Below are 15273 nucleotides of genomic sequence, written 5' to 3'. Positions count from 1 at the left end.
CTTCAGAAACGCCTTCCTTGCCATTGCCAGTCTACATTTTATATCCTCTCTACTTCGACCATCATCAGTTATTTTGCTCCCCAAACAGCAAAACTCCTTTACTACTTTGTCTCATTTCCTAATCTAATTCCCTCAGCATCACGCGACTTAATTCGACCACATTCCATTATCCTCGTTTTGCTTTTGTTGATGTTCATCTTATATCCTCCTTTCAAGACACTATCCATTCCGTTCAACTGCTCTTCCAAGTCCTTTGCTGTCTCTGACAGAATTACAACGTCATCGGCGAACCTCAACGTTTTTATTTCTTCTCCATGGATTTTAATTCCTACTCCGAATTTTTCTTTTGTTTCCTTTACTGCTTGCTCAATATACAGATTGAATAACATCGGGGAGAGGCTACAACCCTGTCTTACTCCCTTCCCAACCACTGCTTCCCTTTCATGTCCCTCGACTCTCATAACTGCCATCTGGTTTCTGCGAAAATTGTAAATAGCCTTTCGCTCCCTGTATTTTACCCCTGCCACCTTCAGAATTTGAAAGAGAGTATTCCAGTCAACATTGTCAAAAGCTTTCTCTAAGTCTACATATGCTAGAAACGTAGGTTTGCCTTTCCTTAATCTTTCTTCTAAGATAAGTCGCAGGGTCAGTATTGCCTCACGTGTTCCAACATTTCTACGGAATCCAAACTGATCTTCCCCGAGGTCGGCTTCTACTAGTTTTTCCATTCGTCTGTAAATAATTCGCGTTAGTATTTTGCAGTTATGACTTATTAAATTGAAAAAAAAGTGGTTCTCAGCACTATGGGACTCAACTGCTGAGGTCATTAGTCCCCTAGAACTTACAACTAGTTAAACCTAACTAACCTAAGGACATCACAAACATCCATGCCCGAGGCAGGATTCGAACCTGCGACCGTAGCGGTCTTGCGGTTCCAGACTGCAGCGCCTTTAACCGCACGGCCACTTCGGCCGGGTTTATTAAATTGATAGTTCGGTAATTTTCACATCTGTCAACACCTGCTTTCTTTGGGATTGGAATTATTATATTCTTCTTGAAGTCTGAGGGTATTTCGCCTCTTTCATACATCTTGCTCACCAGATGGTAGAGTTTTGTCAGGACTGGCTCTCCCAAGGCCGTCAGTAGTTCTAATGGAATGTTGTCTACTCCGGGGGCCTTGTTTCGACTCAGGTCTTTCAGTGCTCTGTCAAACTCTTACGCAGTATCGTATCTCCCATTTCATCTTCATGTACTTCCTCTTCCATTTCCATAATATTGTCCTCAAGTACATCGTCCTTGTATGGACCCTCTATATACTCCTTCCATCTTTCTGCTTTCCCTTCTTTGCTTAGAACTGGGTTTCCATCTGAGCTCTTGATGTTCATGCAAGTGGTTCTCTTATCTCCAAAGGTCTCTTTAATTTTCCTGTACGCAGTATCTGTCTTACCCCTAGTGAGATAGGCCTCTACATCCTTACATTTGTCCTCTAGCCATCCCTGCTTAGCCATTTTGCACTTCCTGTCGATCTCATTTTTGAGATGTCTGTATTCCTTATTGCCTGCTTCATTTACTGCATTTTTATATTTTCTCCTTTCATCAATTAAATTCAATATCTCTTCTGTTACCCAAGGATTTCTACTAGCCCTTTTTTTTATCTACTTGATCCTCTGCTGCCTTCACTACTTCATCCCTCAAAGCTACCCATTCTTCTTCTACTGTATTTCATTCCCCCTTTCCTGTCAGTTGTTCCCTTATGCTCTCCCTGAAACTCTGTGCAACCTCTGGTTTAGTCAGTTTATCCAGGTCCCATCTCCTTAAATTTCCACCTTTTTGCAGTTTCTTCAGTTTTAATCTACAGGTCATAACCAATAGATTGTGGTCAGAGTCCACATCTGCCCCTGGAAATGTCTTACAATTTAAAACCTGGTTCCTAAATCTCTGTCTTACCATTATATAATCTATCTGAAACCTGTCAGTACCTCCAGGCTTCTTCCATGTATACAGCCTTCTTTTATGATTCTTGAACCAAGTGTTAGCTATGATTAAGTTGCGCTCAGTGCAAAATTCTACCAGGTGGCTTCCTCTTTCATTTCTTAGCCCCAATCCATATTCATCTATTACGTTCCATTCTCTCCCTTTTCCTACTACCGAATTCCAGTCACCCATGACTATTAAATTTTCGTGTCCCTTCACTACCTGAATAGTTTCTTTTATCTCATCATACATTTCATCAATTTCTTCATCATCTGCAGAGCTAGTTGGCATATAAACTTGTACTACTGTAGTAGGCATGGGCTTCGTGTCTATCTTGGCCACAATAATGCGTTCACTATGCTGTTTGTAGTAGCTAACCCGCACTCCTATTTTTTTGTTCATTATTAAACCTACTCCTGCATTACCCCTATTTGATTTTGTGTTTATAACCCTGTACTCACCTGACCAGAAGTCTTGTTCCTCCTGCCACCGAACTTCACTAATTCCCACTATATCTAACTTTAACTTATCCATTTCCCTTTTTAAATTTTCTAACCTACCTGCCCGATTAAGGTATCTGACATTCCACGCTCCGATCCGTAGAACGCCAGTTTTCTTTCTCCTGATAACGACATCCTCTCGAGTAGTCCCCGCCCGGAGATCCGAATGGGGGACTATTTTACCTCCGGAATATTTTACCCAAGAGGACGCCATCATCATTTAATCATACAGTAAAGCTGCATGCCCTCGGGAAAAATTACGGCTGTAGTTTCCCCTTGCTTTCAGCAGTTCGCAGTACCAGCACAGCAAGGCCGTTTTGGTTAATGTTACAAGGCCAGATCAGTCAATCATCCAGACTGTTGCCCCTGCAACTACTGAAAAGGCTGCTGCCCCTCTTCAGGAACCACACGTTTGTCTGGCCTCTCAACAGATACCCCTCCGTTGTGGTTGCACCTACGGTACGGCCATCTGTATCGCTGAGGCACGCAAGCCTCCCCGCCAACGGCAAGGTCCATGGTTCGTGGGGGGAAGAGGAAGGTATTAATATATAATTCTAATTTCGTTCTAGACGGCTGCAAGCCATCAATGGTGTCTGTTCTTCTGGACTTCAAGTCCAAAAGAACAGACATCATATCCATATAAGTAGTCGTATATCGTTCTGGCAATACAGTCCATGACCTTGCAAATCTGTGCGGATGCTCACATGTTAGCTGAACTCTTACGGGACTTGGTAAGAATGTCTTCCATGAGTAATCACTATGTCGGGTAGGGATACTATGAATGAAGTGTGTTTAGATTAGATTAGATTAATACTAGTTGCATGGATCATGAATACGATATTTCGTAATGATGTGGAACGAGTCGAATTTTCCAATACATGACATAATTAGGTTAATTTAACAACATACTTAAGTTAATATAACAACTTTATAGTTAATATAACAACATATAAGGTGGGAATGTGGGTCTCGCGGGAGGCGTGCGGGAGATAGTCCGTGCAGTCCTACTATACTCTGTGCCCTCAGTGGCTCTGATGAATAGAGTGTCTGGCGTGTAAGCAGGAAATCCCGGGTTCGAGTGCCGGGCAAGGCATACATTTTGACCTGTCCCTGTTGATATGTATCAACTCCTGTCAGCAGCTGAAGGTATTAATATATAATTCTAATTTTGTTGTAAATAAGTTTTCATTGTCATAACCCATTACATATTCTCAGAGACTGATCAGTCGAAAGTTACAAGCACAGGAGAGTCGATGTGTGGGAAAAATAATGGAAAAACAACTGAACACATGACCAATAAGAAGCTGTGTATCATTGCTCGAATGTGTTACATTCGGCTCATCAGACTTTATTCTAAATATATAAACATTGAATCTTTGGTAAGGTTTCTGTGACACACAGATATTCAGTATTTCTTCGTCTAATTCATGTTCGGTATTGCAGAAAGTTATGCAGTCAAAAGACTGGTTTAGTAATATTTGACTGCAAACTTAAAACTTCATGGAATAATTGCTCGCAATAATCGAGACATACAGTTTCAAGCCACGGTCCGGCAGAAGTTTTCGTACGTCGCAAATAGTTGTTACGTCTATACCCAATACTGCCGATTTCTAGGAATTCGCAGTAATCGAATAAATTTTGAATAACTGAACATAACAAAACGTTCGACGTTCCATGCAGAGTCGATCATAAAATACTTTAATTTCATGCTTCTCACAGCTTTACCTTTGAAGAAATGTAAGCAACTCGGTAAAAAAGACTTATCTTTGGATTTATAATCATTTGTGGATGGGCTGATAAACTCTTCTCAAAAGCGCGTCCCCACCTGACCCCCTCTTCCCCCCCCCCACCCCCACCCCACGTGTAGTGTTATGTAATGATTCTGTAGTTAGGCCAGGGGACAGGGATTGTGAACAACAGATTTGTATTTCCCCATTTTATATAACATTTGTAAGACACATAACTCCTTTTGCAGTAAACAAACTTATTTTACTGGAGGTGTTTTTACATGCCATACTGAAAAATCGCATTAATTGCACACGAGAAACAGGTGTTATCTACTTATATATAAAAATTATGACACTGAATTTTCACAGTGGAATGTAAACCATTTCATTTCCTTGAAGTGTATATACGATACTACAATTCATAGTGCCTTAAAATTAATATGTTAACAGACACAGTAATTTGGCACAATTGTAAAATAACAAACAATGATCTTGGTTATTGGCCATGGCCTATCCTTAGTAACCATCCCATAATATACAGGGTGGTCCATTGATCGAGACCGGGCCAAATATGTCACTACATAAGCATCAAGCGAAAAAACTACAAAGACCGAAACTCGTCTAGCTTGAAGGGGGGAACCAAATGCCGCTATAGTTGGCCCGCTAGATGGCGTTGCCATAAGTCAAACGGGTATCAACTGCGTTTGTTTTTTTTAAATAGGAACCCCCATTTTTTATTACATGTTTGTGTAGTACGTAAAGAAATATGAATGTTTTAGTTGGACCACTTTTTTAGCATTTTGATAGATGGCGCTGTAATGGTCACAAACGTATAAGTACGTGGTATCACGTAACATTCCTCCAGTGCAGACGGTATATGCTTTGCAATACATTACCCGTGTTAAAATGGACCGTTAACCAATTGCGGAGAAGGTCGATATCGTGTTGTTGTATGGCTATTGTGATCAAAATGCCCAACGGCCGAGTGCTATGTATGCTGCTCGGTATCCTGTACGACATCATCGAAGTGTCCGGACTGCTTGCCGGATAGTTACGTTATTTAAGGAAACAGGAAGTGTTCAGCCACATGTGAAACGTCATCCACGACCTGCAACAAATGATGATGCCCAAGTAGGTGTTTTAGCTGCTGTCGCGGCTAATCCGCACATCAGTAGCAGACAAACTGCGCGAGTATCGGGAATCTCAGAAACGTCGGTTTTGAGGATGCTACATCAACATCGACTGCATCCGTACCATATTTCGATGCACCAGGAATTGCATGGCGACGACTTTGAACGTCATGTACAGTTCTGCCACTGGACACAAGAGAAATTACGATATGATGACAGATTTTTTGCATTCGTTCTATTTAGCGACGAAGCGTCATTCACCCACAGCGGTAACGTAAACCGGCATAATATGCACTATTGGGCAACGGAAAATCCACGATGGCTGCGAGAAGTGGAAGATCAGCGACCTTAGCGGGTTAATGTATGGTGCGCCATTATGGAAGGAAGGATAATTGGCCCCCATTTCATCGATGGCAATCTAAATGGTGCAATGTGTGCTGATTTCCTACGTAATGTTCTACCGATGTTACTACAAGATGTTGCATGACAGAATGGCGATGTACTTCCAACATGATGGATGTCCAGCACATAGCTCGCGTGCGGTTGAAGCGGTACTGAATAGCATATTTCGTGACAGGTGGATTGGTCGTCGAAGCACCATACCGTGGCCCGCACGTTTACCGGATCTGACGTCCCCTGATTATCTTTCTGTGGGGAAAGTTGAAGGATATTTGCTATCGTGATCCACCGACAACGCCTGACAACATGCGTCAGCACATTGTCAATGCATGTGCGAACATTACGGAAGGTGAACTACTCGCTGTTGAGAGGAATGTCGTTACACGTATTGCCAAATGCATTGAGGTTGACAGACATCATTTTGAGCATTTATTGCATTAATGTGGTATTTATAGGTAATCACGCTGTAACAGCATGCGTTCTCAGAAATAATAAGTTCACAAACGTACATGTATCACATTGGAACAGCCAAAATAAAATCTTCAAACGTACCTACGTTCTGTATTTTCATTTAAAAAACCTACCTGTTACCAACTGTTCATGTCAAATTGTGAGCCATATGTTTGTGATTATTACAGCGCCATCTATCACAAAGCGGAAAAAGTAGTCCAACTAAAACAGTCATATTTCTTTAGGTACTACACGAATGAGTAATAAAAAATGGAGGTTCCTATTTAAAAAAAAAAGCAGTTGATATCCGTTTTACCTATGGCAGCGCCATCTAGCGGGCTAACCGTAGCGCCATCTGGTTTCCCCCTTCAAGCTAGACGAGTTTCGTTCTTTGTAGTTTTCTCGTTTGACGCTTATTTCGTGAGATATTTGGCCCGGTCTCGATCAATGGACCACCCTATATAAAGATGGTGTGAAAGAACATTTGGTTGAGCAACCCTATTGTGGTTCTGAATTTATGATGTGTTTCCGAAAAGACATCTAAGTTACATTGAATGAATTACTGAAGATTTTTTTATCAAACCGGGCAGTAATGTAAAGAACAAAAAGATAAGTAGAATGATGTCGTTACATGAAAAATTACAAAAGATTGAAACTGGCACTGACTAGTAACATGAATTTTGATGTAGCGTACACCACTCTGTCACCAATGAGGTGCAGATTACTCAAATGAAGTGCCTAGGAGTAAAAACTTCTGCGTTTGAGGAAATATTAAGTTGCCTAATGGTGAAGTACATAATCAACTAATCTAGTGAGGTGTTCCATTCTCATTGTAGGTAGGCAGCTGGAGGCAGTGATGCTAGTGTTTACCAACAGTCATTCTGTAGGTGCCTCTTCAAGTCAGTAAGCATTCTAACCGCACCTGCACAATGTGTATACATTTACTAAATGAGGCTCAAGATAAATAAACCATCAAAATTACAAAAGAGTAGCGATTTGCTCCATTCAGTCATCATATTCTGTACATTCCACCGACCGAGGTGGCGCAGTGGTTAGTAGATTGAACTCACATGGACAATGGGGGTGCCTCCTTTTGTTGATTTATCCAAATGACAAAATACTGAAACAGTACCTACGTACTGTGGTCTGCGTATCATATGCCGACGTATTCTAGTATAAAGAGTGGAATCGAAGTATGGGGTGACAAAGTTATAGAAGACGGCTGCAAGAATAATTTGTGCTACAGAACTAAGAGACTCGTGCTGTGTTCTACTCCCTAAAGTACGGATATTACCGGTTACAGATTTGTACACTGATCAGCTAGAACATTATGGCCACCTACGTGCACCCGGTATGTTTACCTTTGGCAGCAGTGATGCATCATGCCATGGAAGCAATGAGACACTGGTAGGTTAGTCAAGGGAGTTGGCACCACATCCGCACACAAAAGTCACCACGAATTCCAGAGAGAAGGCCGATGAACCCTGATGCCACATTCAGTCACATCCCAGATGTGTCCAATGCAGTTAAGATTTGGCTGGTTAGGGAGCCAGCACATCAATTGGAAGTCGCCACATTATTCCTCGAACCACTCCATCGTGCCCCTCATGTTGTGACACGATGCACTACATTGCTGAGAAATGCCTCTGCCATTGGGAAACACGATTGCGATAAAGAGGAGGTGCACGTTTGCAACAAGTGTACGGTACCCCTCGGCCATCACGGTGCCCTACACACGCTCCACTGGACCCGTGGATGCCCAGGTGAATGCTCTCCAGAGCATAATGGACTTGCCGCTAGCTTCTCTGCATCCCACAGTACGGGCATCAGCGAGGTGTTCCCCAGGAAGACAACAGATTCACGCCCTCCCATCGGCACGGAGAAGGTTTCGGGATTCATCGGAATGTGCAACGTTGTGCCAGGGCGCCAATTTCCGGTGCCGATGCTCACGTGCCCATTTCAGTCACAGTTGTCAATGTCGTGGTGTCAACATTGACATACGAGGTGCATTCAAGTTCTAAGTCCTCCGATTTTTTTTCTCCGGACTGGAAAGAGATACAAACATGCACATTGTTTTAAAATGAGCCCGCGTTCAGTGTCAATACGTCCCAGAGATGGCAGCACCGTACGGCAGATGGAATTTTACTGCCAGCGGCGAGAATGAGAACTGTTTTAAATACTTAAAATGGCGACGTTTTCCTTACTTGAATACCGTGCAATCATTCGTTTTCTGAATTTGCGTGGTGTGAAACCAATTGAAATTCGTCGACAGTTGAAGGAGACATGTGGTAATGGAGTTACGGATGTGTCGAAAGTGTGTTCGTGGGTGTGACAGTTTAATGAAGGCAGAACATCGTGTGACAACAAACCGAAACAACCTCGGGCTCGCACAAGCCGGTCTGACGACACGATCGAGAAAGTGGAGAGAATTGTTTTGGGGGATCGCCGAATGACTGTCGAACAGATCGCCTCCAGAGTTGGCATTTCTGTGGGTTCTGTGCACACAATCCTGCACGACGACCTGAAAATGCGAAAAGTGTCATCCAGGTGGGTGCCACGAATGCTGACGGACGACCACACGGCTGCCCGTGTGGCACGTTGCCGAGCAATGTTGACGCGCAACGACAGCACGAATGGGACTTTCTTTTCGTAGGTTGTGACAATGGATGAGACGTAGATGCCATTTTTCAATCCAGAAACAAAGCGCCAGTCGGCTCAATCGAAGCACACAGATTCACCGCCACCAAAAAAATTTCGGGTAACCGCCAGTGCTGAAAAAATGACGGTGTCCATGTTCTGGCACAGCGAGGGCGTAATCCTTACCCATTGCGTTCCAAAGGGCACTACGGTAACAGGTGCATCCTACGAAAATGTTTTGAAGAACAAATTCCTTCCTGCACTGCAACAAAAACGTCCGGGAAGGGATGCGCGTGTGCTGTTTCACCGAGACATCGCACCCGCACATCGAGCTAACGTTACGCAACAGTTTCTTCGTGATAACAACTTTGAAGTGATTCCTTGTGCTCCCTACTCACCTGACCTGGCTCCTAGTGACTTTTGGCTTTTTCCAACAATGAAAGACACTCTCCGTGGCCGCACATTCACCAGCCGTGCTGCTATTGCCTCAGCGATTTTCCAGTGGTCAAAACAGACTCCTAAAGAAGCCTTCGCCGCTGCCACGGAATCCTGGTGTCAGCGTTGTGAAAAATGTGTACGTCTGCAGAGCGATTACGTCGAGAAGTAACGCCAGTTTCATCGATTTCGGGTGAGTAGTTAATTAGAAAAAAAATCGGAGGCCTTAGAACTTGAATGCACCTCGTATGCATGTGAAGTCGGCTGTGAAGTCCCATCATTAAGCGTGCTCTGTGCGCTGTGTGTTCACACACACTTGTCCTCTGCCCAGCATTAAAGTCCGAAGTTCTTTCTGCCAGTGTGCCACCTGTCCTGTTTTACCAGTCTGCACAGCCTACAATGTCCAACATCTACATCTACATCTACATCTGCATGATTACTCTGCAATTCAGCATTTAAGTGCTTGGCAGAGGGTTCATCGAACCACAATCATACTATCTCTCTACCATTCCACTCCCGAACAGCGCGCGGGAAAAGCGAACACCTTAACCTTTCTGTTCGAGCTCTGATTTCTCTTATTTTATTTTGATGATCATTCCTACCTATGTAGGTTGGGCTCAACAAGCTATTTTCGCCTTCGGAAGAGAAACTTGGTGACTGAAATTTCGTAAATAGATCTCGCCGCGACGAAAAATGTCTTTGCTTTAATGACTTCCATCCCAACTCGTGTATCCTATCTATCACACTCTCTCCCCTACTACGTGATAATACAAAACGAGCTGCCCTTTTTTGCACCCTTTCGATGTCCTCCGTCAATCCCACCTGGTAAGGATCCCACACTGCGCAGCAATATTCTAACAGAGGACGAACGAATGTAGTGTAAGCTGTCTCTTTAGTGGACTTGTTGCAACTTCTAAGTGTCCTGCCAATGAAACGCAACCTTTGGCTCGCCTTCCCCACAATATTATCAATGTGGTCTTTCCAACTGAAGTTGTTCGTAATTTTAACACCCAGGTACTTAGTTGAATTGACTACCTTGAGAATTGTGCTATTTATCGAGTAATCGAATTCTAACGGATTTCTTTTGGAACTCGTGTGGATCACCTCACACTTTGAAAGGTGGCTACACTGAGCCACAGCGCCAGAGATCGCGCTAGAGAGTATTGTTCCGCCGCCTCCACTGGCAGTGGTTATTGAGAACTCGTAGTAGTCAGTGCTTGGGGAGAGCTCGTGGTAGTCGGTGCTTGTTAAGAACTCGTAGCAGAGAGTGTTTGTTGAGATGTGCTAGTAGGGAGTGCTTGCTGAGATGTGATACTGAAAAGTTCTTGTTGAGATGTGGTAATAGCGAGTCGGTGTGGAGATATATTGTAATGATTAGAGTGATTTTGGTCAATATATGAAGGTAACGAAACTTGATTTATTTTTCATTATTTAATGTCATAAATAATGCTTCATTACAGGTTCAGTCAACAAAGCATCTGGCTTGTGTTCTGGGATTAGAGTGTAATTCTGGTTTTCTTGAGTAATTATGGTATTTTTATTTCCTTTAATTAATTCAGTATAAATGATATTTAATATTTCTTGTGTTGTTGAAGAAGAACCGTGTCAGATGCGTAAGTTGAGTCATACTTCCACACACAGAACAGTTATACTTGTGCTTTGGTTTCGTAGGTTTTATAGTTGCTGGGGACTTAATTAATTAATTGTGTTAATGAAAATTTCCATTTCATTCTTTGTTATTGTTCTATGCAGTCAGATAGCGTAATAATACAAGTCAGGGCCAACCGTTTACGAGACATAGCGTAATCGGACATACAGCTACCAAAAATTAAAATTATTTGCATTCTATTTTAATTAAGCCACCATGCACGTGGCGACCGCTGCTTCGGATCGTCCCTTGGAATCTTCTGATTGTAAAAATAGTAGACAGTAGTATTGTTGTAGTAATTTGTAGTTTAGTAATTGTAGTCTATATTGCATGTGTAGATTTGGTAATTAGCATTCTTCTAATGGTATTTTTCAAAATTTAATTTTTATTGCCTTGTATACTCGTTTGACGATTTAGTGCAATTATTTCAATTGTTCGTTAATCGTGTTTGAGGGAAACATTTCGAGTGAATGGTATTGTTGGAGATAAAGTGTCATTGTGTGCAATCTTCATATAGTGACGAGTTTTGTGTATTTTGTAAATGATTACGCGATCGATGAAAAAGGCAAAAATGATGGATAGTCAGAATGACGAAATTGTTGACATGGCGAACTCGCCAACACAGGAGAACAGTATGATGAATAATGAAGTGGAAAACAATTTAATAAGTCGGGAAAATAGTCCGGAACCATTTCAAAATTTTTCTCAATCAGAAAATTCACAGAATACGAGATTAACAATAGAAGATTCTGAAATAGTATCGAACACAGATAGCTTTACAGCCATGCAGAAGGAAGTTAGTTTTGCGGGAAATGTTAGGGGCGAAAAGAATTTCGAACCGGCTATTATGGAGCAGTTGATGGGTGCAATATTAAATCTGGGATCACAAATGGGAACAATGGTAACACAGATGGGAACAATGGAAACACGGTTAGACTCACGAATAGGAACAATGGAAACACGAATGGAAACTTTGGGATCTGAATTAAAAAATGATATGGGAACAATGGAAACACAGTTTAGATCTGAATTAAAAACACAGATGGGGACAATGGAAACACGGTTAGGATCTGAATTAAAAACAGTGGCAACACGTTTAGAAACAGAGATGGAAACAATGGAAACACGGTTAGACTCACGAATAGGGACATGTTTCAAAAATATGAAAGATGAATTAAAGAAAGAAATCAGAGAAGAAGTACAACCGATTTTGAATGCTCACAATAATAGATTAATTGCAGTAGAGATTAGACAAAGAGAACAGGATAGAGAACAGGAAGAGAGAGATCGCGTGATAGTACAGAAATTTTCAGAGTTAAATTTACAATGTGCACACGATAAGGAAGAGATATTTGAGAGAATCGACGAATCCATACCAAATGACAGAATAAATAACTTAACGCAACAGTGTGAACAGTTAACTACTAAATGTGACAATACTGAAGCCCGAGTCGCGACACTTACAGAAGACGTAAATAAACAGAAAGAGCAATTAGGTGACTTATCGGAGAGAGTTGAGGAGATTTCAGATAAATTGACAAGTCTTAGTTTAAATGGGGACAGAGAATCGGATGATACAGCTCCATTGCCATTTGCAGAAACCGAAGAGTACCAGAACATAAATAAACATGTTGAAAATCAGGGAAAATTTAATGAACGCGTTAAAAGGGAAGTTGAGGCATTACGAATGCAAGTCAAACAAATTGAAGGCGAAATCGTAGAAAAAGACAGCAAAAGAAATTTAGAATCACAGATACCAGGGGGGTTTGTAGAAAGTAATTTGTTTCATTTACGGGATGCAACAAGAGAGCGCCAGACGCGCGAATTTGACAATAATCAACACTGGGACAGACGCGGTAGGTCTTTGTCGCCACGAGGCGAAAACTTTGACTATAAACACTTTTTGACTGTTCGGAAATTTAAGATCTTCCGCAATTCTAAGAATGACATACGTCCATGTGCATGGTTAGATCAATTTATGTGCGCACTTCCGCCAGATTTGCCACTGAGTCACAAACTGAAATTTATGTGCAGTTATTAATGTCCTCAGGGGATTCACTACACTAAGTGAATATGTGCCGTAGCAATCACAGGGCCCCGAGCTGTAGTGGTGCTATTTCCCTTTTAGTTTTCTGCACCGCTGCCTACTCTTTCACTATTCTTTGCATCTAAAAAAAAAATAAAAACAACTCTTCTACTATCAATCTATCTAGACAGTAGGTAAAGAATAACCGGATTTGACTGTTTTACCCAAAAGTGACTTCGGAAATTACCGTTTGGACTTACTATATTTTCTGCAGCATTCATTCGTAGCTTAAATGAAATTTTACCTGTTTATCTTCGTGACAATATTACTTCATATGTTGACGATATTCTTATTGCTAAACGTTCTTGGAGTGAGCACAGCAAAATTTTGGATTCATTATTACGTATTTTTGCAAGAGTTGGCATTACAGTGAACTTGGAAAAATCTGAATTTGGTCGTTCACAGGTGAAATTTCACGGTCACATTATTTCTACAGACGGTATTCTTCCTGATCCAGAGAAACTAGACGCAATTCGTAATTATGCTGTTCCTTCCACAAAACGTGATGTTCGTAGTTTCCTTGGTGTCTGTAATTTTCTTAGACGCTTTGTTAGATTGGATGATTTGGCCACACCTCGTTTACACATTTCAGTTATGCGCACTTTGGTCCCAGAAAATGCTTTCATAAATTACGAGAAAATTGCTACTTCAGTAATATGGAAAAACGTATTCGATCTGTTCTTGCCAAATGCAAATTATGTCAACAGGCAACGTTAAAATTTTTGTGGAATGACATATTTTTGAGACATCAACAGTTATACGTAAACATGCGGAGAGTACAAGGATACCGCGCCGTGTTCCGGCGGCGGCAGATACTCAAAGCAACAGTGAAGTCTGCGCGCCGCACAAGGCAGTCGTTGACCGCAAACAATCACTTCGTACGTCACGCGCCTACAGCTGATCGAGCGCTCAGTGCGAATGCACTGACAGCCGTAAACAAATACACAGTCTAATTTCTTGATTAAATTCAGTATAAAGCTATGGTGACTTAATAAATTATGTTATTAACGTTCAGTACTTTTCAGGATACGGTTGTATAAAGTATTTAAGACCTTCGGGTAAATTCTGTGTGTGTTCGACGTTAAGAGGACTTGCTATGGAGAAAATTTCAGGAAGAATGTAATTTCAAAAAAAAAAAAAGTAATAAACAAAAAAGGTAACGATTAATTGAGTTTATTTTTCAGGTAACATATTTCCACTTAGGTACGTACTTTAGACGTAATTTGCTGCTTGCGATTACGTGACTCATACTTTGTGCTAAATTTCATGTTCTATGAATTTACTTGTGAAGCGACGTGCTTGTGTACATTTACTGATTTTGACGATGATTGATTAATGAACAGGCTTGTTATTTGTATATATTATGCATCGCTTGGCTGCACTGCTTTTTCACTGATGTCATATTTTTCTATTATGTGCCTGCTGTGCTTATTTATTTAAATTATAATTCTCACCTGATTAGTTGTGCTGTTATGTATGTAAGTTATACTTTGTGATTTATCTGCTTGCGCCTTCATGTTTACTTTTTAAAGATTACATATGAACATTTATTTGCTTATGCTGAATGATGCTAATGACTTGTTTATTACGTAAGATATATGTTTGCTGCTGTGCGTATGGATTGCATATTTACACACTTCTGTTTTGTTGTCATAACTACTCTTTAATTTAGAATATAGAAATGCTGATATACTGTGTACGAACATAGAGTTTTGGTTACACTGTGGTATTAATTATAGATTGTTTGCTTGGCAGAGCCTCGTTGTAGGGATTGTGCTGCATCCACTTGTTGACATTCTGTTCTCTACTGGTATATTTACTCGCTATTGCATGTTTTGCTTACGCTCAGTGCCTTATATTTTTAAGATAAGAAAATGAACTGCTATAATTCGACGAACGACATTAGTACGAGAAACTTCATAGAAGTCACATGAGCTGGAGGTTTTATGGAAGCTGTATAAATTTATGCTAATAGGAAGGAAGATAACGACATGACTTACCAACACTAGGTTTAGACCATCGACAGTTATTACACTGCATTTTTCGTGAGTAATTGAAATAGGAAGTGACACTTGACACAAGAAATACTCCACATGTTTGTTTCTGCCATGATTCTTGATGTGGTGTACACACTGTGAAATATTACGATCATTAACACTTCGTAATCGTACTTAATTACTGAGAGTTATTCGAACTAAGTCTGTTAGAGGTCATGTATGCATTTCTTTTATTTAATGATGGACAAGGAACCAAAATGTATCTTATAATTTATAATGAGTAGAAGATT

This window comes from Schistocerca nitens, chromosome 11 (assembly GCF_023898315.1).
Source record: "Schistocerca nitens isolate TAMUIC-IGC-003100 chromosome 11, iqSchNite1.1, whole genome shotgun sequence".
Taxonomy (NCBI): Eukaryota; Metazoa; Arthropoda; class Insecta; order Orthoptera; family Acrididae; genus Schistocerca; species Schistocerca nitens.
The sequence above is the reverse complement of the archived record's forward strand: the minus strand, read 5'-3'. Positions refer to the sequence as shown.